Raw genomic sequence first — 24,085 nt, forward strand, 5'->3', positions numbered from 1 at the left:
ACAGGTACAGTTCACTAACGTACGCTGCATGAAGTAATTAATGATAAAGCTCATAACAAAACAGTGACACTATAAAGCATTTTACTGTATAGCAACAGTAAATAATGCATTTCTGTTAAGAGTAAGCGCATGATGCACAGGAGGCATCAAATGTCAAAAACAGAAAGAGAAAGTGGCAAGTAAAACACAGTAACGTAAAGCAAGGACTCGTAAGCGGCAATTAACGTTAACATATTCAGCTGAATAGCTACAGGAGTACTAAGTAAGAGATATCGTGTACTGGGTACGTATACAGCATCCTAATGGCAGCGGAGACCACTACTCAAGGGACCTCTAAACAAATCAGAAAGAAGGACAGCAACAGCAACACATATCAGAAAGAAGGACAGCAACAGCAACACAAATCAGAGAGAAGGGCAACAACAGCAACACAAATCAGAGAGTAGGGCAGCAACAGCAACACAAATCAGAAAGAAGGACAGCAACACAAATCAGAGAGAAGGGCAGCAACAGCAACACAAATCAGAGAGAAGGGCAGCAACAGCAACACAAATCAGAGAGAAGGGCAGCAACAGCAACACAAATCAGAGAGAAGGGCAGCAACAGCAACACAAATCAGAGAGAAGGGCAGCAACACGAATCAGAGAGAAGGGCAGCAACAGCAACACAAATCAGAAAGAAGGACAGCAACACAAATCAGAGAGAAGGGCAGCAACAGCAACACAAATCAGAGAGAAGGGCAGCAACAGCAACACAAATCAGAAAGGACAGCAACACGAATCAGAGAGAAGGGCAGCAACAGCAACACAAATCAGAGAGAAGAGCAGCAACAGCAACACAAATCAGAGAGAAGCGCAGCAACAGCAACATAAATCAGAGAGACGGGCAGCAACAGCAACACAAATCAGAAAGGACAGCAACACGAATCAGAGAGAAGGGCAGCAACAGCAACACAAATCAGAGAGAAGAGCAGCAACAGCAACACAAATCAGAGAGAAGGGCAGCAACAGCAACACAAATCAGAGAGAAGAGCAGCAACAGCAACACAAGTCAGAGAGAAGGGCAGCAACAGCAACACAAATCAGAAAGGACAGCAACACGAATCAGAGAGAAGGGCAGCAACAGCAACACAAATCAGAGAGAAGAGCAGCAACAGCAACACAAATCAGAGAGAAGAGCAGCAACAGCAACACAAATCAGAGAGAAGCGCAGCAACAGCAACATAAATCAGAGAGACGGGCAGCAACAGCAACACAAATCAGAAAGGACAGCAACACGAATCAGAGAGAAGGGCAGCAACAGCAACACAAATCAGAGAGAAGAGCAGCAACAGCAACACAAATCAGAGAGAAGGGCAGCAACAGCAACACAAATCAGAGAGAAGAGCAGCAACAGCAACACAAATCAGAGAGAAGGGCAGCAACAGCAACACAAATCAGAAAGGACAGCAACACGAATCAGAGAGAAGGGCAGCAACAGCAACACAAATCAGAGAGAAGAGCAGCAACAGCAACACAAATCAGAGAGAAGAGCAGCAACAGCAACACAAATCAGAGAGAAGCGCAGCAACAGCAACATAAATCAGAGAGACGGGCAGCAACAGCAACACGAATCAGAGAGAAGGGCAGCAACAGCAACACGAATCAGAGAGAAGGGCAGCAACAGCAACACAAATCAGAGAGAAGGGCAGCAACAGCAACACAAATCAGAGAGAAGGGCAGCAACAGCAACACAAATCAGAAAGGACAGCAACACGAATCAGAGAGAAGGGCAGCAACAGCAACACAAATCAGAGAGAAGGGCAGCAACAGCAACACAAATCAGAGAGAAGCGCAGCAACAGCAACACAAATCAGAAAAATAGGCGATCAGGCACACAAATGAAAGAACACAAACTAAATCACATATTAGATATTAAATGTTCAAATCAATGCCACTAATTATCACATAATGGGAGCAACAACTATCACATCTTCAGAACTTCATGGAACGATCGGATGATGCAATACTCTAAGTGAACTCATTACACGACAAATGTCTTCCAAACAAGCTGCACTGTACAAACTTTATTTAAAAATAAATACTGAACTCTTATCGAGTTAGTAGACTAAGTCTTATTGATGGCACCGTGAGATCTTTCAATTTTTTTACTTACTTGAGAAAATAACCACAGTGTAGGTCCTTCGAAGGGGAGACTAAGGCTAGAGGGCTGTAGTTTCGTGAGGGAAGCAAGTAGATCAGTCACCCTTTGTAGTTACTTGGACGGAGCAGAAAGGTAGCCGACAGTCGACCTGAGAACGGAAAAAAATTTTATGACTAAAAATGAAAATCCAAAGACAGTCCATCTTGGTGAAGCAATGACATGTATCTTTCCAAATGTGACAGATTTTTAAGATGCTTTGCATATTTCCTACATTCAGTTACTGAAGCGGTAATTGAAGCTCGGAAACAAGGATTTCATATTTGGCGGTTTATCATGCGGGGTTGTGAAAAAGATGCTTCGGGTGTGTACGTCTAGGAAAAATACAAATTCCTCTAAAATTTGTCAATTGTTCCCACGAGGATAAAACACTCGTCTTTTAATCGAGATTTACTTTAAGGTGGGAGGAACTGTCCCAAGATCACGATCGGTGTTGGTCTTCCCAGTGAGAGAACTGTTCCCCCCATTAATATCTTATGGGAGATCGCACACACTCATGCACATACCCCCCCGGAATCTGGGCACTTCCGGCACATCCGTTCAATGTCCTATCATGCGATTTCCATGTGCTCAAACTATGATCAAATAGTTCTCTTGTATCCGACTGATCAAATTCCAATGTCAGCACAACTGCACCTGCTGTCAGAGCCACTGACAGGTCATCACATATCTCACTGTTGTTCAAAGAGAACCTAGACTTAATATACATACATACATACATATATATATATATATATATATATATATATATATATATATATATATATATATATATATATATATATGAAATAGATTCAAACCGTTTTCAGCCTCATTTCTCCGTTTTCATACGCTATGTGACTTAGTTTCATATATCTTATATTTTTATATTATAAACTTTGGGTCACTTGAGCAAACTACAGAAGGGAGTGAATTGAAAGCGATTTCGTTTTAGAGTTTAGAGGGTAAGACAACTTTACATTGTGGCTGGCTTTCATAAAAAGACCTTCGACATAAAAAAAAATCTCTTTTAAAAAAATCTGAATCTGTACGATTCCACAATTTTGTATCAACAGCTTTTAGGTGATCTATGAAGTTTTGGTTACGAAGCCAAGCACTAGAGCACTTTTAGCCACTCAGTGCTTAAGGCAGTGAAAGGAGGTAGTTGGAGTCACTGGCAGGCTGGCTGGATGAAAGGTAGCTGGAATGGGGGTAAAGTAAGTCTAAAAAAGGGTATTACCCCGGTATGTATCCACCTACTCTGAGGTGCTAGTACTAAACATGGTGGAAGCTCCTTGAGACGCCGTGTTTATTACAAGCCCCTCGGGGATCAAAGTATTATATACACCCACTTCTGTATTGTGTGGTCAACAAATTGTATTAATAAAAGACATCTTCATGTGGCCGTCTACTTTACTTAGCATGACTTCACCCTGGACTTTAACGAAGGTGGATACATACCGGGTTAATACTCTAAAAAAAAAAGTGGGTGCAGCTAGAGGCTGCAGGGGATCCGCAAACACCTTTTACTATCCATTTCAGGGACTGCGAGTCATTGTTTTCCTCAAATATCTTTCAAACTAATTATTTGATCGAAATGGTACTTTGACACAGTGTACGAGACACCTCCTGCTAAGCTTTGGTAGTATAGTGCATTGTCAAATGGTTTCAGTTAAGGCGTTTACTCGTGACTTACATGGTGTTGCCAAGCATCGCCAAACTATGCATTCGAACATCCTTTATCCCCATCCTGTCCCTCCCCCTCCCTTCCCCTCCTCATCCCTCCCTCAACTCGCTTTCCTGTCTATGGGAATTAGTCCTGCTGACTCATATGACTTTGCCTTTAAAAGTTAAGAGTAAACGCCTTAACTAACACCATTTGACAATGCACTATGTTACCAAAAATTAGCGGGAGGTGTCTTGTACACCATGTCAGAGTACCATTTCGATCAAATAATTAGTCTGAAAGATATTCGAGAAAAACGATGATTCGCAGTCCCTGAAATGGATAGTAGCAATGCCTACAGTGCACTACTCCACTACTGTGAACAGCCTTTAGTGACTATGTTAATCAGATTATGATTAATGAAATGTAAACTTGAGTGACTTTTCGTCCAATGCGCAGCCAGAAATATGCACGTGGACAAAAGCTCTTTTAATTTTGCTTAGTTTATACTTCACTCCTCGACCAAAATTATCACTACACTGATCTTACAGTTAAAAATTTTGAATTCTTATATGCACTCAAAATATCAAAAACTTGTGCAATACGTTGATGGAATCACGGTGTGTATTGACCAGGATCCAGAGAAGTCCTCTGACAAATGCCAGCAGTATCGAGGTAAGCAGTAATACAAGAAAAAAAAAAGAAAGAAAGCACGAAAAATTAGTTTTTTGTTTTGTAAGGATTATTGGTGGCCAAACGCTAAGAAACAACAAAAACATTAATCTGGAAAGAAACTGTTTTCAAATTTGCAGGCACGTCTAAACCACGATCCAGGATGGTGTGTGGGAAGCTACACGGTATATCAAAACGCAGAGCAGGTGGCGCTTTCTAACCTGCGGTGCACAGACCTCGTCCAACTCTTCGAGATCTTGCTGTAGTGACTTCATTCTATTTGACTTTAAATGAGGTATACGTATACTTAAAAAAAAAAAAAATCAAGTCATGTGTCATCACCCTACACAACAAGAGTGTAGAAGATAGATTTAAGCCAAAGACCAAGCGCTGGGACCTATGAGGTTATTCAGCGCTGAAACGGAAATTGACAGTAAAAAGGTTTGAAAGGGATAACAGGAGGAAAATCTCGCAGTTGCACTATGAATCAATTGTTAGGAGAGGGTGGAAAGTACGATGGAAGAAAGAGAATATGGACCGAGGTACAGTAAAAGGAATGAAAGGGGTTGCAGCTAGGGGCCGAAGGGACGCTGCAAAGAACCTTAAGTAATGCTTGCAGTGCACCGCATGAGGTGCACTGACGTCTACACAATAATGACCTGCAGAAATTATTAAAAAAAAGAAAACTCGTATGCGAACGAAATGGAGCTATTATCATTTCATCATTATTAAGTAGTATTACAAGGTTGCTTAAGTACATTCCCAGATACTTCACGAGGCTCCCACGAAGGAACTGTTCGAAAACGAAAGGCGTAGCCAGAAAAGGGTAAAGTTCAAGAAATTCGAAAGCTGCATGGAGAGACCTGAGGGAAGAGATGAAAAGTAAAGGGAAAAAGACAATGCAGCTGGTGGTCCTAAGGACACAGCAAGGAACCATTATGAAAGTCTACAGTGACCTGCCTAAGGCACACAGTCAGTAGGTGGTACCCCTAACGGAGAGATGACAGGAGAGAAAGTATTGTCATAATACTAAATGCTTTGCTTCAGTGTCGTATTCTTCTCTCGCTACAAAAACATTTCTTGAATTTTATGAGTATTTGTGTGTTAGTGTTTGTTATTTTCTCCTCGTAAACATCATCTAATACACAATTACGAACAGGATGCAGTTCATTTTTAACCTGTGATTTGTTAATCTTTCATCGTTGCACGTACAAATAAACGCAGTATATATCTGAAAGCATTTGAATATAGTGTACCACTCTCTCTCTCTCTATGAATCATTCTGGTACGCTTCTGATTGAGTTTTCTATAAAGCTTGTCGGAAATATGACAAAATAATAAAACCTAGAAAAATTGTTATAGTGTAACAATCATGAATCCAGACATAGATTTATATATTCACATACGAAGACTGAAGTGCATTTCACTATTTTACCGCGTTACGAGGCGACACTGATCTGCTCACCTGATCGATAGTGAAGCACCCGAAGGGGAGGACGCTCGGTGGGTGACATTTTGTTTTGCTTCGAAGGGGGTAAATGTTTCTCCAGGTCTCTTCCACCGTCACACGCAGAAAACATATCAACTATACAAGTCAACACTAAGATAATAATAATATACTATCAACCAGACACCCAACTGACTGAATCATTCAACTGAAGAACGTCCTCGTTACATTTTTCCAAAAAATTTCTGCGCCAGTTTACTGCTGTCATTGTGTATTTCAACTATCTAATACATTTAAAATGTATTAGATACAGTAATAAATGCAATAATATATTCCCATAATTTCCCTCTTAGATCTGTGTCAAAATTATGATATATTTCGAAATCATAGAATATAACGTTGCAGGGATTTTACTTCTTTCCCATATCAACGAACACTGACATTTCATGTGAATGCAAATCGCGTTCTTGCTTCTCCTCCCTACGTCAGTGATTCAGAGTTTGATCAACACGATTTTTATTTTATTTCTGTTACACCACAACGGAATCTAAAGCTCTCTTTTTAATTTTCTGTGAAAGAAAAATATTGAGATGGCTTTGTCCGTCCGTCCGCACTTTTTCTGTCCGCCCTCAGATCATAAAAGCTACTGAGGCTAGAGGGCTGCAAATTGGTATGTTGATCATCCACCCTCCAATCATCAAACATACCAAATTGCAGTCCTCTAGCCTCAGTAGTTTTTATTTCATTTCAGCTTAAAGTTAGCCAAATCGTACGTCTGGCACCACTATAGGTACAACAACACAGGCCACCACAGGGCAGTGGCACAATCCTCATTGGACGGGTGGGTATCGTTCTCGGCTAGCACTCTGCTGGGCCCGCGTTCGATTCTCCGACCGGCCAATGAAGAATTGGAGAAATTTATTTCTGGTGATAGAAATTCAATTCTCGTTATAATGTGGCTCGGATTCCACAACAACCTGTCGGTCCAGTTGCTGGGTAACCAATTGGTTCTTAGCCACGTAAAATAAATCTAATCCTTCGGGCCAGCCCTAGGAGAGCTGTTAATCAACTCAATGATCTGTTAAACTAAAGTATACTTAACAGGGCCGTGGCTTAAAGTTTCATGGGGCGCGGCTACGAGTTTCATGGGCCGTGGCTGAAAGTTTCATACAGCATTATACGCTGTAAAGAAAACTCGATTGCGCCGAAGAAACGTCGGCGCATTTTTTATTGATTTTATTTGTCACACCAGAATGGAATCTAACGCTCTCTTAGTCTTGTAACGTATTTGCAGTTCTATCCCGCTTGCATGATCAATCGCTCGGGCAATATTGTTGTTGTTGACTGAGTTGGCTTTATGCCAGCACGGCTCTTGCTCACAGAGCAGCCCGGAAGGTTGGGCAAGTTGATCATGCAAATTTATGTATACATGCCTGTCCTAAAAGTAAATTTTTTTTATCTATTCAAAAATGTCGTGGGCTTTTCCCGGAAAAAATCTCAATGCTTTAATGTAGTTCAGTTGGTCCTCTAACTTTATTGATTAGTGACAAGAACATAAAAATGGTTCCATCATAAATACATACATTACGTGAACCATTGCCATTGCCGATTTGTTAAGAGTTATTATCGTCAAATTTAAGTGGTATGAACATCCAACCACATTACATACCTTCCAAAACCATGAAAAGGCTGACTCGACGAAAGATTCCTTTTAAACGAGAGGCGAAGAGTGGAACAAAGCAAAGTGAAAGAAGTTGGACAGCAATGTGTTTGAGAACTCTGGGGTACGTTGTGAAACCCCTTCAAGGCCGTTTCCAGTGAGCTTCACGAGGCATAATTTACGACTGTAATATTCCATCACCCCGGACAGGGATGGAACAACCCCCACGGGGGTCTGGATGGAGAGAATGCATTAAGGAAAGTGTTCTCAGATGTTTGGTGTTAAATGTTTTTTTAAACAAAACTGCTGCCGTTTTTTCCCGCAAAAAAGTCTTAGAGACTGAAGGGGATTTGATTTTATTATGCACAAACTCGCCAATCTCCCGAGAAGCGAATATACCAGGGCATTTTATGAAGGCATATTCACAACATGCGACAAATATCTGTGATTTTTAAAATACGAAATGCTACACATATTCATTTTAGTCTGGTATGTATCGTGAATACAAAGTTAGTTTTCATTTCCTATCGAAATTTCTCGTATTTTCAAGAATGATCGTGTTCATATTGTCCGGTTAAAAATAAATATAACTCGGTACTATCAGAGCTGTTCGGCGGTTTTGGTGAAATTCAGTCGGACTGAAACTAGGTCGACGGCTAATACTCTGGCAGGGTAAGTCCATAACAAAATGCAAATGGGACAGATTGATAGGATGTTCCCATTCCAGATGGGAGATGAACGGCGAGTCCCCTGTTTCTTCCCTAGACGGAAGGAGATATTATTACCGATCTACTAACACAAAATATCGTTTGCAATTTCAGTTTAAGAAATTTTGTAAACTTATCCAGATGTTTAGTAATGGAGTAAAACCCGCTACTGCAAGTTTTTCAGGTTTTCTTTAATTCAAGATTACTAACCTCCTTCAAATTCAAAGGATTTCTAAGATTATTTCAGAATTTTCTCAAACTACCCTTCAGGTGTAATGCCCATTACCTTAGTTTTCATCTTCATTTTGCAACAAATACGTCTATTTATTAGAATTTTTCTGCCCTTATAAAAATAAAGTGCTCCGACAATCCATCGTTGAATAGAACAGAATATAGAATTTAGGCCAAAGGCCAAGCGCTGGGACCTATGAGGTCATTCAGCTGAAACTGAAATTAACAGTGAAAAAGGTCTGAAAGACGTAACAGGAGGAAAACCTCGGTTGCACTGTGAATCAACTGTTATGAGAGGGTGGAAAGTAAGAAATAAAGAGATTATGAACGGAGGTACAGTAAAAGCAATGAAAGGGGTTGCAGTTAGGGGCCGAAGGGACGCCGCAAAGAGCCTTAACTAACGCCCCTGGTAATGCCTACAGTGCACGGCATGAGGTGAACCGACAGCATCACCCCCTGCAGGGGACAATCCATCATTGATCGCTATTCCTATCATAAATTTAATTTGGTTAACTTCCGCTAAAACCTCTCACATTATTACTGAATACTGCACGTCATTATAAGGTATTATATTTTTCCTATAGCCTACCTGTGCTTTGTGCTTAAACCTTTTGATCTAGCATCTGATATCTAGTCAAGCCCAAGTCTAAGGCTTCATTATCGTCTGTAATTTTAAGTAAATCTAGGTAGGCTCACTTTGATCTGCACCCGCTTTTTCAAGTAATGATTTTATTCCATTCCGAGTTACATTACGAAGGTCAGTGGAACAGTTTTAACATCTGCCTAGTTCGTGTCAAGCGCTCTTGACGACAACAACTACCTCAGCAGCATCACTTCATATTTTCCGAAATAGTGATCTTTGTTACAAGAAATTGGCTATTTTGAATTCATGAAATTTCATTCATTCACAGAAGGTATGAACTAAAACTTTCCAACGGTTAAAAATAAATTTGTGCTGAACTGTTCTCAGAATTTTATGGTTAAACTTATACTCGGAGTCACTTATTTTCATGTTTTTACTGCGCTGGTTCCTTAACAGCGACGTCCTCGTAGCATGTAGTATTGTTTTCTTAACTCTTATTTTTTGACAAACACGTACAACCCCTATTTAAGTTATACAATTAAACAAAATCTTATAAAGGACAGGTAGCCTGTGAAACCTAATAGCTGACAAAACATATATATAAAAAAAAAACACAGGTGACTAACATCAGAGTGTACCAGATCCTTATATCGTCATAGCTTCTACCTTTCAACAATGTTCGCCACCATATTTGCACTAAACTGTAGCAAGACCTTTTAGAATTATCATTTACGACACCTTCTGGTTATATTCTTTTATTATTAGGCATTAAATAATTATTTTTTTTATATCAGATTATTAAGAAATATTCTTTAATAATAAAGAATACTGACAAATTTATATCCTCACTGATCAAAACTCATGATGAAAAAGAGACTAATGCATGACCTAAATTTCAAAGGCTGGGCGTTTGCAAATTTTGAATACGAGCGTAAACATTACCTCAAAACATTAAATTAATTAAATGTTCACGCACCTGCTCAATATCATTAGACCCTCTCCACATTTCGTTATTTGATTAGGCTTCATAAGTATATATTAATGTCTGAGAACTGTCTGGCAGCGAATACATAAGCAATTTCTTCCTATATCCAATTTGCATATGAAATTCTTGCAGGTCTAACCTGCAATTTTATTATTATTATTATTATTATTATTATTATTATTATTATTATTATTATTATTCTGGAGATGAACCCTATTCATATGGAACAAGCCTACAGGGACCACTGACTTGAAATTCAAGCTTCCAAAGAATATGGTTGTTCATTTGAAAGAAATTACAGATGATTTTAGAAAATACAGAAAGAAAGGATCAGTTCATTACAAAAAATGATAAATTAACACAAGCGTCAATAAATTATTAAAAGTACAAGGAGAATTGTTTTAGAGTAGTAATGTTTTTAGGGTAGTAATGTATTGTATCTTCGCTTGAAATTTTGAGGTATTAAGATAAACAGTATTGCTCCCTCTACAAGGCGTCCTATACTCTGAACAACTCCCGAAAACTTCAGTACGCTTCTTTTCTTCTGTATCGAGTAAAGTTTTAAATATCCTGAGGAACATAAACCTTTAAAAGGTAAAATCAAGAATAAAAAATACTATAAGCAAGCGTGCAATACAGCAATGTTGTAAGCAATGCAAATAACAGGCCAAAATAACAAGACGGACATTTTTCTTTCAAATTGGGTACACTGCATTCTATTGGACTGCTAATCAAGAATATAAATGGAAAGTGACAATCTATTGTAGTTTACTTCCAAAACAACATTGTGCAAGCGATAAATACCATCAAAATAGCAAGCTATAGACCCAGCATTTTTTATGGGACCAACAAGGCTTTCTTTCATATTGGACTGGTAATCACTAACATGAATGAAAAAATTAAATACATTGCAATCTGGGTGCAATATGGCAATGTTTGCAACAAAACTTATATGTCTTGCTCATTTTTATTTTTATTTTCCATTCACTTATTCCTATCTATACTTTACTCATATCCCACTTATTCCCAACTGTATGGTAAGGTTGAAGCTGCAGAAGCTACAGATGAGAGTTCACGTGTGCAATTGTGTGGGCACCCACACTGGGTGTCTTGGACACACCAGGAACACCAAAAGGGCCTGCATAATCACATGCACACAGCCTGCCACAGCAATAACAAATTATAACCCACAACCTTCTGTGCCTGAACCCCTTGTTGTATGTGCATGAGCCACGGATTGTGTATAGGTAAGTCACACATCAACAATCCCAGAATCATACATGCACAAAACGATAAAGTAGCGCCGACTCTTCTCTCTGCACCACAACCGAGGTATGAAAAGAGTTAGAATCCATAAAGTCCTCGTGTTTTGAAAGTATGCTATGCTGGGAGATGTTTGTCCAGGAGCACGCTCAGAAAACCCCGGTCAACCCTACCCACTGCAGATGTCTTGCCACAGGTGAGTGAATGCCATCACCAATCCCTGAAGAGGGAAGGCACTCACTCAAAGTACAACAGAACGTGTGAGAAAACTTTAGAGACTTCTTCCCAAGGAAGGAGGGGGAGACAGAGGAGGTAAAGGAGGAGAAAGAAGATATGACTTGCATCTTCACATTACCCCATCTATGAGTTTGACTGTACTGGACTACAGTAGAAGAACATGAGACAGGAAGCAGCATTGGATCTCCTCTACATACCTGACCAGAAGTACAAACAAGGGAAGAATCTGAGACAGTCCTTGTGTCTTGGAAATAAATGGGAAGATATGGGTTCAAGAGCATGCTCAGGGAACCCTGCGCCAACCCTACCCACAGCAGACATCCCTCTAAAGGATGAGCAACCCCAAAAATGGGAAAGCGCTTACTAAAGCTCCAACAGAACTTCTTATGAGACAGCTTCTGAGACTATTCTTCTTCTTCCCACAGATGGAAGAAGGGGCTGATGATGAGGAAGGGACCAACAATAAGGAGGGAGAATATACATCTTGTGCTTCTTCACCCTACTCCATCCACAAGTCATACTCCACTATGGGAATAGAATAGGAGCAGAAGGGGCCTGTACTCATCGCCAAGCAAATGCACATGGATCAGCACAGTTGGAGACCATACTGGTCACCTACCTTACGATGGTTACAAATACCAAGGGCATAAACTGGCTAAGACCCCACTTACGTTTTTTGCGTCTTCATTATTAACTTTTCTTATTAAAATCCACGTTGAAGAAAAATGCAAACACCATAAAAAATTAAAGGAATTTCAACTGAAGGTCCAAAGACAAAGACTCTTGTTTGTATACTTAATGAATTTATAAATGACTGAAAAACTTTGGTATACATATGCTCCTCTAATTACGAACTTTCAACTTATGAACTTTCAGAGAAAAAGAATCGTGGTCATAAATTAAATTTTGTTCGGAACACTCAGGCTGCCACCCATAGATTCAAATATTGTATTATATGCCTCGGCTTTGTTACAATTTCTGCCACTACCCACGCTGGACAGCACCGTAGCTGACACCAGTATGCTAGTTAGCTGTCCCAGACTCCCAAGCCTAAGCAAGTGGTTAAGACATCATCTCTTGTGCCCCGATTTATTCCTGTGATTTTTTCGTGAAATACGTTGTGCATCCGTTATATATCATGAGTAATGGCAAGTGTAAAGCAAGGAAAAGGCTAAAATCCTTTTCGATAACATGATGAGAGAGGAAACCTCCTCTGAGAGGGCCAAATACCTCTCCAAGCTTTCAGAGTAGGCCGTCAATGTGATAGGAGTGTTGGTCAAGGGAGGCCTCTCCCTGAAGGGGATAGAATAACCCTCCTTGAGCACTTTCACTACCCACTGGTCCGCCCCTCTTGAACTCCATCTCTCCCAGAGGAGAAGGAGCCTTGCACCCACTGGGGCATGGAGGACTGAGGTCTCACTTGTGGGTTGAAGATTTAGTTGATGACTTCTTGATGGCTCAAGGTGTGAACCTGACTGATCCTCTGGGCCTAGATTGAGGTCTCTGTCTGCCCCACCGAAAGGGCCTAGAAAGCAGAGGAGAGGAAGTCCTGGTGGGAACTGTGGACCAGTCTCTCTGTCACTTCATTGACTGCGTCAGGAGACCCTGTGTGGACTTCTTATGAAGGTTAGAAACAATCTCACTAACGGTTGTCTGTGGGAAAAGATGATGTTTGTCTAGCGGGGAAAATAAAAGCGCTGACTTTTGGGACAAAGTAACACCTTTAGACGTAAAAGAAACCCAAAGTTCCCTTTTCTTGAGCACACCCATTACGTAAAGCAAAATAATCTCCTGCGAACTGTCCCTGACTGCTTTGTCCACACAGGAGAGAAAACCTAGAAGTTCTGACGAGTAATCAGGCAGAAGCGATGGCTCCTGAACTTTCTTGGCAAGAGTGCCTACACACCAGTCCATGAAACTTAACACTTTAAAAGTCTTAAAAAGACTTTTCAGGAGGTGGTTCATCTCTTGTGTCGAAAAGAAGACCTTCGCTGATAGTAGTGTGGATCTACGGACTGCGTCAATGAGACCAGAGAAGTTCCCCTGGGAGGAGGCAGCCACTCCCAAAGAAGGAGCTTCCCCAGTAACATAAGATAAGTAGCGAGACCTAGAAAGACGAGAAGCCAGTTCTCCACTTCACTAAGGGCCTTCTTGGATGAGGACAAGAGAACCAACTTGGGTGGTCCAGCAGTGTCTGAAGGCTGACTACTCATCATGAAAGATGAAGCTGTGGATGAAGGAGTTGCAGGCAAGAAGAATTCGGAGAATTTCTGGAGTAAAGACTTCAGAAGTGACGCGTAAGGAGTCATTGGAAAATCTTGATCTAAATCCTCTTCTGCAGACGAAACCGAAGACAAGGGGGCATCCGATGGAGGTGCCTTAGCAGTGGATGGTCAGTGAAGAAGTAGCAGAATGTTATCCAACTTGAACTGAACCACAGCTAAAGCTGAATCCAAATTAGAAGTGGACTGATAATTCGTCGCCGAACTAGATGAAGCTGGTTCTTGAAGCTTAGAGGCCAATGTCAAAACACTGGTTGGTTCCCCCGAAGCACTGGCAACAGGTGGAGGAGATGGTGCACTACGATGAGTTGGAGCTCTACCGCGAGAGGGAGCGTCAGGGAAGTCAGGCGCTCAAGTACGCTTGGGTGCTTCAGGCAGCTTGTGTGCTATAGGCAGTTCGGGCGCTACAGACAGCTCGGGCGCTTCAGGAGGCTTAAGCGCTGCAGGATTAATTGAAGGCAGGCATTCAGGTAATATATGGCACTCGGCCACTACTGAGTGCTCGCTCGAATCCAGGCGCTTAGACAAAGAACTTCGTTGTACACTAGAAGCGGGGCACTTGGAATCAGAAAGAAGGCGCTTCTTAGATGAAGAAGAGTGACTCAAAGCTCATTCCTGGCATCCAGGAAAGGAGAAATGTTCAAGGCTGTCCCACTTACTGCAAGAGGGTTGAGGACTAAGAGGAGGCTCCCTCAACCTTTTGTTGGGAAGTTGAGCAGCTAGATCCTTGGAAGAAGAACATCTCCTCTGGGGATGAGACTCGTCAGGAACGAGCCACTGATGCCTACGGTACGACGAAGAATCCCCCGAACTAGATGAGAGTTGATGCACGCCCGGGACACCTTTCCAGCGACTGTCTCTTGACGCAACCTGGGATGCAACAGGTTGGTCCAAGGGGGTGACTGCTCGTGGGCAGACCCCACTGACCTCCCTTGGGTTAACAGTATGCCTCCTCTCAGGTTCAGGGGAGTATGGCAGTGACCGATGCCTAGGAGAATCAGCGGACGAACAGCCACCTCCTCCACTAAACACTTCATTTTCACTTTTCTTCTCAAACTTATCCATAAAGACACGCATCAATGCCCCTAATTGGGTAACTGTACCTATCACCATATTAATTCTCTGTTCATATTTATTTTCCACGCTGGCGAAGCGATTGGGCTTGGAAGTGTGAAAATCAGAAGCAGGAGTGGTGGTCTAGGAGTATTTACTGATACAAGGGAAACAGGAACTACAGGAGGAGATACAGCAGGAATAACTACAATATTATTTTTAGCAGTTGTCTGACTAGCTAATTTCTCACTGGCTTTAGCGGCTGCCTTCCTTTTGCAATCTCCCTCTAATTTATTCAAATGATGATTCAAAGTCTTCCATTTACGTTCATCCCAATCCCTGCATTCATCACATGTCAAATCAATGGTACAAACTTGCCCTAGATTTGAAATTTGTGCACAGTTGTCAATCATGAAAAAACAATGCCGAAAGGCTACCATACAAAGAATACTTCACCAGATGGGAAGAAAAAAGTTGTCAAAACCAAGATGCTTAGTCACACGATGTGTGAACAATACCAGCAGCAGAAACAAATTGGTCCATTGGCTTAGTTGTTCCTCTCTGTTACCCCGAAAGTAGGCGGGATCTCGTCACCTACACAAAAACAAAAGAATCACTACCAAGAAATCTCAAAATTTACACTGCCATTCGAGTAGAAACTCTTAGCTAAGTAATTACTGGGTAAGTTACTTATATAAAACTCACATTTCTTTACCTTGCTCAGTCTGTGAGTCTTACTCCCCTCAGCTTTAGCAGAGGAAGTGGTCAAGGCAGGAACAGGAGAATCCTTAGCCAAAGTTAAGTGGTCCAGAAATGCAGAGAAAGACAGGTAACCTGCACTACATCTACAAGCAATCCAGTAAAGCAGTGTAATACCAGCAGCTAATGACAAAGTAGGGGTAAGCAGTGATCAACCAAGAGCATGTGCCATAGTCTCATCTAGGTCAAGTTTGGCTCACATCCAGGTCATCACTCTCAGAGAGTGTGTCCTGGTTGCCTAGCACCACACAACAGCTGCTTTTGGACAGAGCCAGAGGATAATCAACAGAGGAGGCAGGGAGACAAAGGAAGGTGGTCAGGGATAAAGGAAGCAAAAAGGTTTGGTAGTATCAAAGGCTAAGTACAGTACATGTATTACCACCTGACAACATGGATGAACAAATTTAGGCCTTCTTCCGTTTCTTGCCAAATCTCTTTCACTGCCAAGGAGACAGCCAGCATACTCCTTACAGAGAGAGTCAAGTCTGCAGGATCTAACCCTGCAGAATGAACTAAATCAGTGGGGATCAACTGATATAGGACATGAAACAGTCACACACCCACTATGTACTTCACACCTCCATTGTTCTTACTTTTTATTCATACTGGTTGCCAAAACAAACATGCATTATATATACAAAACAGATGGAAGGTTCTACTTGCAAGTCAGGCAGAACATCTACCCTCCAGTAATTAACTACCTTGTTACCATGTTTGTTTTGCATGGGGGTTACTCCTACAAAAAGACGACAGTTCACATTTATGGAGAAATAGAGCTGCAAACTGGACATTCCCTTAAAACTAGGTACAATCAGTCTATTGAGCTGCAAATTACAAATCTGAACGCAAAAAGGCAGTACATACATTGAAATTTCTGTCATATGGCAATGTTGCTTGCAACAAAAAATACCAAGGCTAAAGCTCTGGGGTTTCTAGGAGTCACACTGATGCTTCCCTCAAAACTGGGTATAATATTGTCCAACAGACTGCTAATTACAAGTATGAATTAAAAATTATAAGGTACTGGGATCATGTCAAGATTAGCAAACCCAACATCTCCATGTCAAGAACAGCAAACCCAATGATCCCCATGTAGAGACTGGCCAACCCTTTCCAGTCCGAACTCCAATTCCACATGAGGGCTAGTACTAAACACTGCGAATCAGTGATTCATCTACACTGTTTTGCCATGTTTAGTACTAGTCCCTGGAGGGGTCAAATGTATTTTGCCTTGTTTAGTACTAGCCCCTGGGGGATCAGATGTCTGGTACCGAATTGCTCATGTCTAGAAGAAAGAGCCCGATTATTCCCATGTAAAGAATAACAAACCCAATAATCTTCTTGTAAAGAATAGCGAACCCTACTGCAAGTTGGTTCGCTAATCTTGACATGATCCAGGTACTGAAGTTTGCTTGCAATGGCACTTTGCATTACATTAAGGGGATCATTTACGCACTAGGTTAGGTTAGGTTAGGTTAAAGAGGGCTAAATTAGAATGCAGGTGTACTGTATCCTTCTAATTTCCTCAACTATATGTTTATGCTTAATTATATTCTGTTATTGAAACCATGCCACATTTTTGGTCTTCCCCCTATTTTGTATGTGAAACATAAGTGGTTTGCCAAAAGTTATGTTCTAAAAAGATAAAATATAAGACATGCAGTCAGAAAAATATAAGACTCATATCTTTGGTGACAGTTTCTTCATTATACATTACAATGACCTACGAAAACTGAGTTAGCCTTCATATGTTATTTGGTAACTACCACTGTTGTTAGTAAGCCTTTACACAGCATTGGTAAAAATAGCTAAATCACTATCAATGGCACTGGGTAACATGGTGCTTGAATGAAACTGACTTGTAGACCACTACATTAAACCACCTAATCTATGGTCTATCCAGTAAATTTTATTCTGGAGATCAAAATATGGTTTTCTTATGTTTTATTATGTAATTAGAATGTCTCTGACATTCATTTCAATAGGAAATTAGAAGTTTAAAGATACTGGTCACCCCTTATTTTGTACAGTTATAAGGGCCGATGTGGGAAACCAGGTTTTGGGTGGTGGGAAAGCACATAATGAGTGAAATATTGGGCTGTATTCTAACAATCTAACCTAGGGCAACAGGCCCTTCCCTGGATGGGGAGGCCACCTAACCTAACCTAGAGTACTGTAAATCAAAATAAATAACAGGTTTGTAGCCTAACCCAACCTTACCTAACCTAACCTAGCCTAGGATGCCAAGTCTTAACTGACTGAGGGAGGGAGGGGGTTTACCACCTTGGACCCAACACCTACATAAAAAAGGCCTCCATATCATTAATTCCTACCGTTATAAAGATTCTGGAAACCCTTTTATCATACAATATTTGGGGAAGACAGTAGAAAACCTGGTTTTAGGTTGAGGGGATATACAAAATGAGTGAAATACAGGGATATACTCTAATTTTCTATGATACTTCTGCAAACTCAGATTCTGATGAAGGTAAGGTTAGTTGAACAATTTCATTGACACCATGAATTTGAATTTGGTAATTAATGGGTAGATCCTTTATAACTACTACTTGGCTACTGAAATGGGCATTAGCAACATTCAGAACATGCAGAAAAATTTGAAGTTTTGCAATACCATTAAAGTGATCCAAAGAACGAGAATTACATGGCTACACCAAACGAGTTGTGACTGTGATCTGAAGGTGGTTTTTTCACTCAATACCTGAATTCCAGAATCCCACTTAACTGGTTTAACCTAGGGCAAAAGAACCGCTCTACATACATTTCCAGATTAAATAACTAAAGACGTGGAAAATGAGCTAGACATCCCTGCTCATAATGTACTGGGACAAACAAAATCCAATCTGGAGAACAACTTGTGGGCTAAGTACTGTTTATCAACACACGAATAACTTGGAAAAAGTTATTTGTGAGTTGATAAAAATCCAGTGTCGAGAACTGATAAACTATTAAACTAAAACTCCATCATCTATCCCTTAACACACATATTTCCTGGATCTATTTACACTGCATTGCCATACATATCCTGAACACAAACACTTCATAGTCATTTTTAAATATATTTAAGAAGTGGTGTTTTACTTAAGATATAAATTTATTTCCTACATGGCTTAATTATATTATAAATATACATTATGTAGTCCTTTAATTAACATCGGCGTCATTGACCATAGAGGTCACGACACCTGATAAATTATTCATTCATTCATTCCTACGCCTAACTTACGGCTAAATCAAGCCAATGGCCTTCTGTGAGGTTCTTACACTAATAATAAAATCGTGATCTATTAGGGGAGACTTAAAATTACCATAGTCTACTCTGCATCAGTTGGCCCAAAATTAATCTGGTCTATGTAAAGTAGCTTTTATCCTGGACTTGTGCATATAAAAATAACCCGGCCTGTGTTTAAGCCTACCAGGATTGTGGTTTGGCCTATTTACCGAAAGCTATAAGAGCTGATATCCTGGTGATCTCGGCTTGCCAACATAAGGCGTAGGCTTACGATAGGCTTAAAATGGACGTACATTTGGGCCAAGGATACACCATGACCTACAGAAATATACATATAACCATTTTGAGTCCCGTAACGTCACGTCAAAATTACAATATGAGTTTACACAATTTTTCCGTCATTAAGTAAACTCGACTAGGCCTAGCCTAGGGTAAGCCATTCCCCCCAAATGACATGAAATTATAATTACATAGTCTATAAGTAGAAAATATAGGAGTATAATCGACTTACTTGGAGTAGTGAAAACTGAAAAATGGTTACGTAAAGGAAAGGCTTGCCACTTAATTCATTTAAGTTCAAGGAGAAACTAATCTAGACGGACGTGGACGAGGTGGAAGACAAAACAAGACGAGTCCTCGTTGCCATAGAAACTGGTTCCCTGAGGGCTGACCTGTTATAATTTGAAAGCTTCTTTTACAGCATTTCACTTCTTTATTCTTTTAAACTCTTGTACCCTTACTTAAAACTTCAACTGCGTCTAATGCATTATAATTCTGTAACAGCGTCATGCAACAGATGTCAACAATTTCTCCGAACGGAGTTGAAGGGGTATCTATTACGTTTCCCCAGGAATATTTCTATCATTTATTAGACTTTATTGGTTTTCCATCCTTCGATATAAATTTGTTCATATTTTGAGTAGTATAAATAATACTTTAAATCACCATCATGTTCTTTGTTCATTCTGTTAATACTCATGGTATGTATGTATATATATATATATATATATATATATATATATATATATATATATATATATATATATATATATATATAGCAGTGAATGTTTGTGTGTGTGTGTAAAAAATGAAACAAGAACTTTACACAAACGGAATTAGATCCGGTTAAACCTGGACACACAAAACTAAAATTAAAAGTCCAGGACTGAATTATGCAGTTATTATCTTCAGTATCTGCCCTTACTCTTCCCACAGAGACTAAATACTAGCTCTACCAGACCTTTTGGTAAAAGATAAGATTCTTAGGCCTGGTTTACTGCAGTAAAGTAAAACCACAGCAACAGATCACTTCAGTCAACTAATCACTTAAGCTAAGCTAACTCTCAGTACGTGAATCAACAAACAGTGTATGTAGTATCTCTATTGTGAATATAGAGGGTAAAGTTAAAGGTGGGACTATATAAATAACTAGTCTAACACAAATCATTTAATTACAAAATAAATTTGTATAGTACAAACGAGTATCGAAGTAGATATCTCCCAACAGTGAAATTTAATGAAAAAACTCACTTTGGTATGATCATTTTACAATATATGTTACTAAAATAAAAAAAATAAAAAATAAATCAGTGTCATCAGTCCTTCCAAACCAGAGGTCCAAATCACTAATCTCGACTTTGATTTCCACTTCCCCGTTCGATTGCTGGCCATCTGCGCCTCTTTCATGTCGGAAAAGACAGATTTGCGAAAGTGCAAGTTTGGGTCTACTTATAATTTAATAATCAATTGATGTTCTTAATCGTAGAGAAGTGGAACTGAATAGGGTAACATTTTATTCTTTGCATGAAGGACATATATCGATACAAAAAAAATCAGGAAATAAATAATCATTTAGGGGCTGATTTGTTACTTAGTGACTGGTATTTTTTTTTTTTTTTTTTTTTACAAATAGAGCTAATGAATTTCAGACAAGCTAAACAGGCTGATAACCAGCAATGCACCTAAGAGAAGTTACAAGTGTCGGTAACCGAAAAGTTTGAACATAGTTGAAAAACAAAATAGTTAATGATATACTAATCTAATGAACATCTTGTAATTAGTTTCATACTGCAGTTATTATCAATCAAAAGAAAACATTTTAAAAGCATACCAATAAAAACTCTTAATGTCTTCCTGTGTTGTGTTTAAGGATAGTAAGAGCATGGGCTCCGAAATTCCGAATATTCATGCAAGATTTGCAGGTCAGTCAATAAGCTTAAACATTAAAATGTACTGTGAATGTCAAAGATCAACAGATACCGAATGCTTGAGCACCTGTCTTCTCAAATTCCTGTAGACTGAGACGAAAGGTAATATGAAATTGCGCGTGTTTATGGTACTACCTAAACAGTGAGAAACTATGCTGAATGCAGGCTAAACTGCCCAGAGTCTCTATACACGGCTCTGAAACTGCCCAAACCAAGAAAATCTAGAGAGGACACTAGGTTGTACTAATAAACCTAAACCACACTAACGAATTTATTTGGGAATCACTAAGTGACCACAATAATCAACAGGGGGGACAGCTCCGCTTAACATGCTGTTATAATGGACCAAACTTCCATCTTGATGTGCCCTACTTAGGAATCTCACATTACATCATAAGCAGTTGTAATCCGTTCTGAACACACTAAAATGTACCTGCTGGGATGCATAGTGTAACATAACAACCAGAGGAAATCCTTTTTAGAGAATACCAGTGAGCTTAGATGGAGAATATACAACTGAAGAAAGTACCTTTACGAACCCACAAGTGAAGGCACATGAAGCTACTTTACGGAAATGTCACTAATGAACGACTATTCCTTGTCACAACACTCACAAAATCTTATTGAACAACAAAAAAAGCTGCTTAGACTAAGCATGAACCTCCCGATCGCACGCTAAACAATTTCACTAAAGCCATGGCTTATGGTCACCGTTGCCGGTGATATATAATTACTTCAATAAGATTATAGAAAATTCTTTTAGTCTATATATACGTACAAATAACTCCATGCCTTTACATCAATAAAATATTATATAAAAGACCAAACAAAAACCAGCATTCAAGGGAGACGTCGCTTAAAGAAGACCAGCTGCCCTTACCAACAGAAAAATCCCGCTCACTTCATAAAGAACATCCTCTCTGCGAGAACTCGAGATAGGAGGTAATTAACCTTCACATCCCGCCACTCGGAGAGGAAGCGCACTCTCTCAAGTTTCCTGAACTGGGGCATTCAACCAGAAAGTGCCTCGCAGTCAAGGGGACTACTAGGCAATCGTTAGTGTAGCGCTGGGGATCACCACTCATCAGCTGCATATGCATATACCTGGTGTGCTCTAGACTCGGTCTTCAAAGGGGCTTGATTGGGTAATTGATTTTCGTCTGATTTCCGAGGCATGGAGACACAACAGCAATGATCGTCACCTTCATATATATATATATATATATATATATATATATATATATATATATATATATATATATACATATACATATACAAATGTGTGTGTATATACATAGGCTATATATATGGTAATTCAGTGGTTTCACTTCTTTGTTCTTATTAGCCTGAATGTTTTAGAATGACAGATTTTGCAATATCTCAGAAAGTCATCAATTTAACTGTTACATTTTAAATAGGAGATTTTGGATGAGAGCAAAAAGTGGTACATATTCCTACCTTTCCCTATATATATATATATATATATATATATATATATATATATATATATATATATATATATATATATATATATATATATATATATATATATATGTATATATACTATATATATATGTGTGTGTGTGTGTGTGTATATTATATATATAGATGGAAAGATAGAAAGAAAATAACCTGAACTAAAAGATGAGAAGTTTTTAAAATAAATTCATACAGTCCACACACACTTTATAAAAAAAACATACTTATCTTCCACAAAAACTTTTTTGTATAAAAACTGTTAAAAGGTAGACTACTGATACCGATTTGTAGGCGAAGAAAAATAGCTTCCTCGAGAAGCACAACGAAATCACTTGATTTATGCACACAATCCTCTCGGAGAACGCTGGGAAGAGTTTAATTACCCTCCTCACCTAGGCGTTCGGAGAGGAAATACACTCTCAAGCTTCCCAGACAGAGATACTCGACTGGAATCAAGAGATTAGAGGAATGGAAAGAGTAAAACGGGTGGATAAGGATAGAAATGAGACTGTATGGCGAACTAGAGAACACGAGAGAGTTAGCATGTCTAAGAGAGAGAGAGAGACAGAGAGAGAGACTGTACGGCGAAGTAGAGAACACGAGAGAGTTAGTATGTCTAAGTGAGAGAGAAAGAGACTGTATGGCGAAGTAGAGAACACGAGAGAGTTAGCATGTCTAAGAGAGAGGGAGAGAAAGAGAGAGAGATTGTATGGCGAACTAGAGAAGACGAAAGAGTTAGCATGTCTAAGAGAGAGAGAGAGAGAGAGAGATAGAGAGAGACTCTGTATGGCGAAGTAGAGAAGACGAGAGAGTTAGTATGTCTAATAGCTGATCAAAGATAAAGACAGAGAGAGAGAGAGAGAGAGAGAGAGAGAGAGAGAGAGAGAGAGAGAGAGAGAGAGAGATAACTGAACCAGGAAGGAAGGAAAGCAAGAGAAAATAATAAATGCTGAGAGCTTGCCAGAGGTCAGGTTATTGATGGTATCGATGATGCCGATGACGGTGAAGTATTCATATTGATTTAGCATAAAGTTAAGTGATTTATTAGTCCAATAAATTATTTCCTTTATTTAGTAGGCACATAAAGATGGTGGGAAAAGCGTATATAGTATAGAGGTAATGGCGATAAATCTTCGCTTCCAGAAGCCAATAATAACTAAAACCAGTGAATAAAAAAAGCGCAGACTGCATAGAGAAAAAGAAAAAAAGATAATTTTTTGCTTATATGTGTGTGTGCGTGTGTGTGTGTGTGTGTGTGTGAGAGAGAGAGAGAGAGAGGGAGAGAGAAATTGTGTAGCTAGGTAGTGTAGTGATAGATAGGCTTGCTGAAAATGAATGAAGAAAGTTGAAAACAATTTCAAGGAGAGGAGAGAGAGAAGAACAGTAAAAGAATATATATATATATATATATATATATATATATATA

General features: G+C 39.5%; 1 long non-coding RNA gene across 2 annotated transcripts in view; it reads right to left on the reverse strand.

Annotated features, from left to right (window-relative positions):
- Positions 1–19,779, reverse strand: part of LOC136848770 (uncharacterized) — a 202,649-nt gene extending 182,870 nt beyond the window's left edge. The window contains exons 1-2 of one of the 2 annotated variants that reach the window (XR_010856134.1): positions 19,485–19,779; positions 2,155–2,290 (exon numbers count right to left, since the gene is read on the reverse strand). This is a non-coding gene — a long non-coding RNA (uncharacterized lncRNA). The remainder of the gene's footprint in view (positions 1–2,154; positions 2,291–19,484) is intronic. The other variant, XR_010856133.1, reaches the window with a different exon arrangement.
- Positions 19,780–24,085: the final 4,306 nt, after the last annotated feature.

This window comes from Macrobrachium rosenbergii, chromosome 19, assembly GCF_040412425.1.
Source record: "Macrobrachium rosenbergii isolate ZJJX-2024 chromosome 19, ASM4041242v1, whole genome shotgun sequence".
NCBI lineage: Eukaryota > Metazoa > Arthropoda > Malacostraca > Decapoda > Palaemonidae > Macrobrachium > Macrobrachium rosenbergii.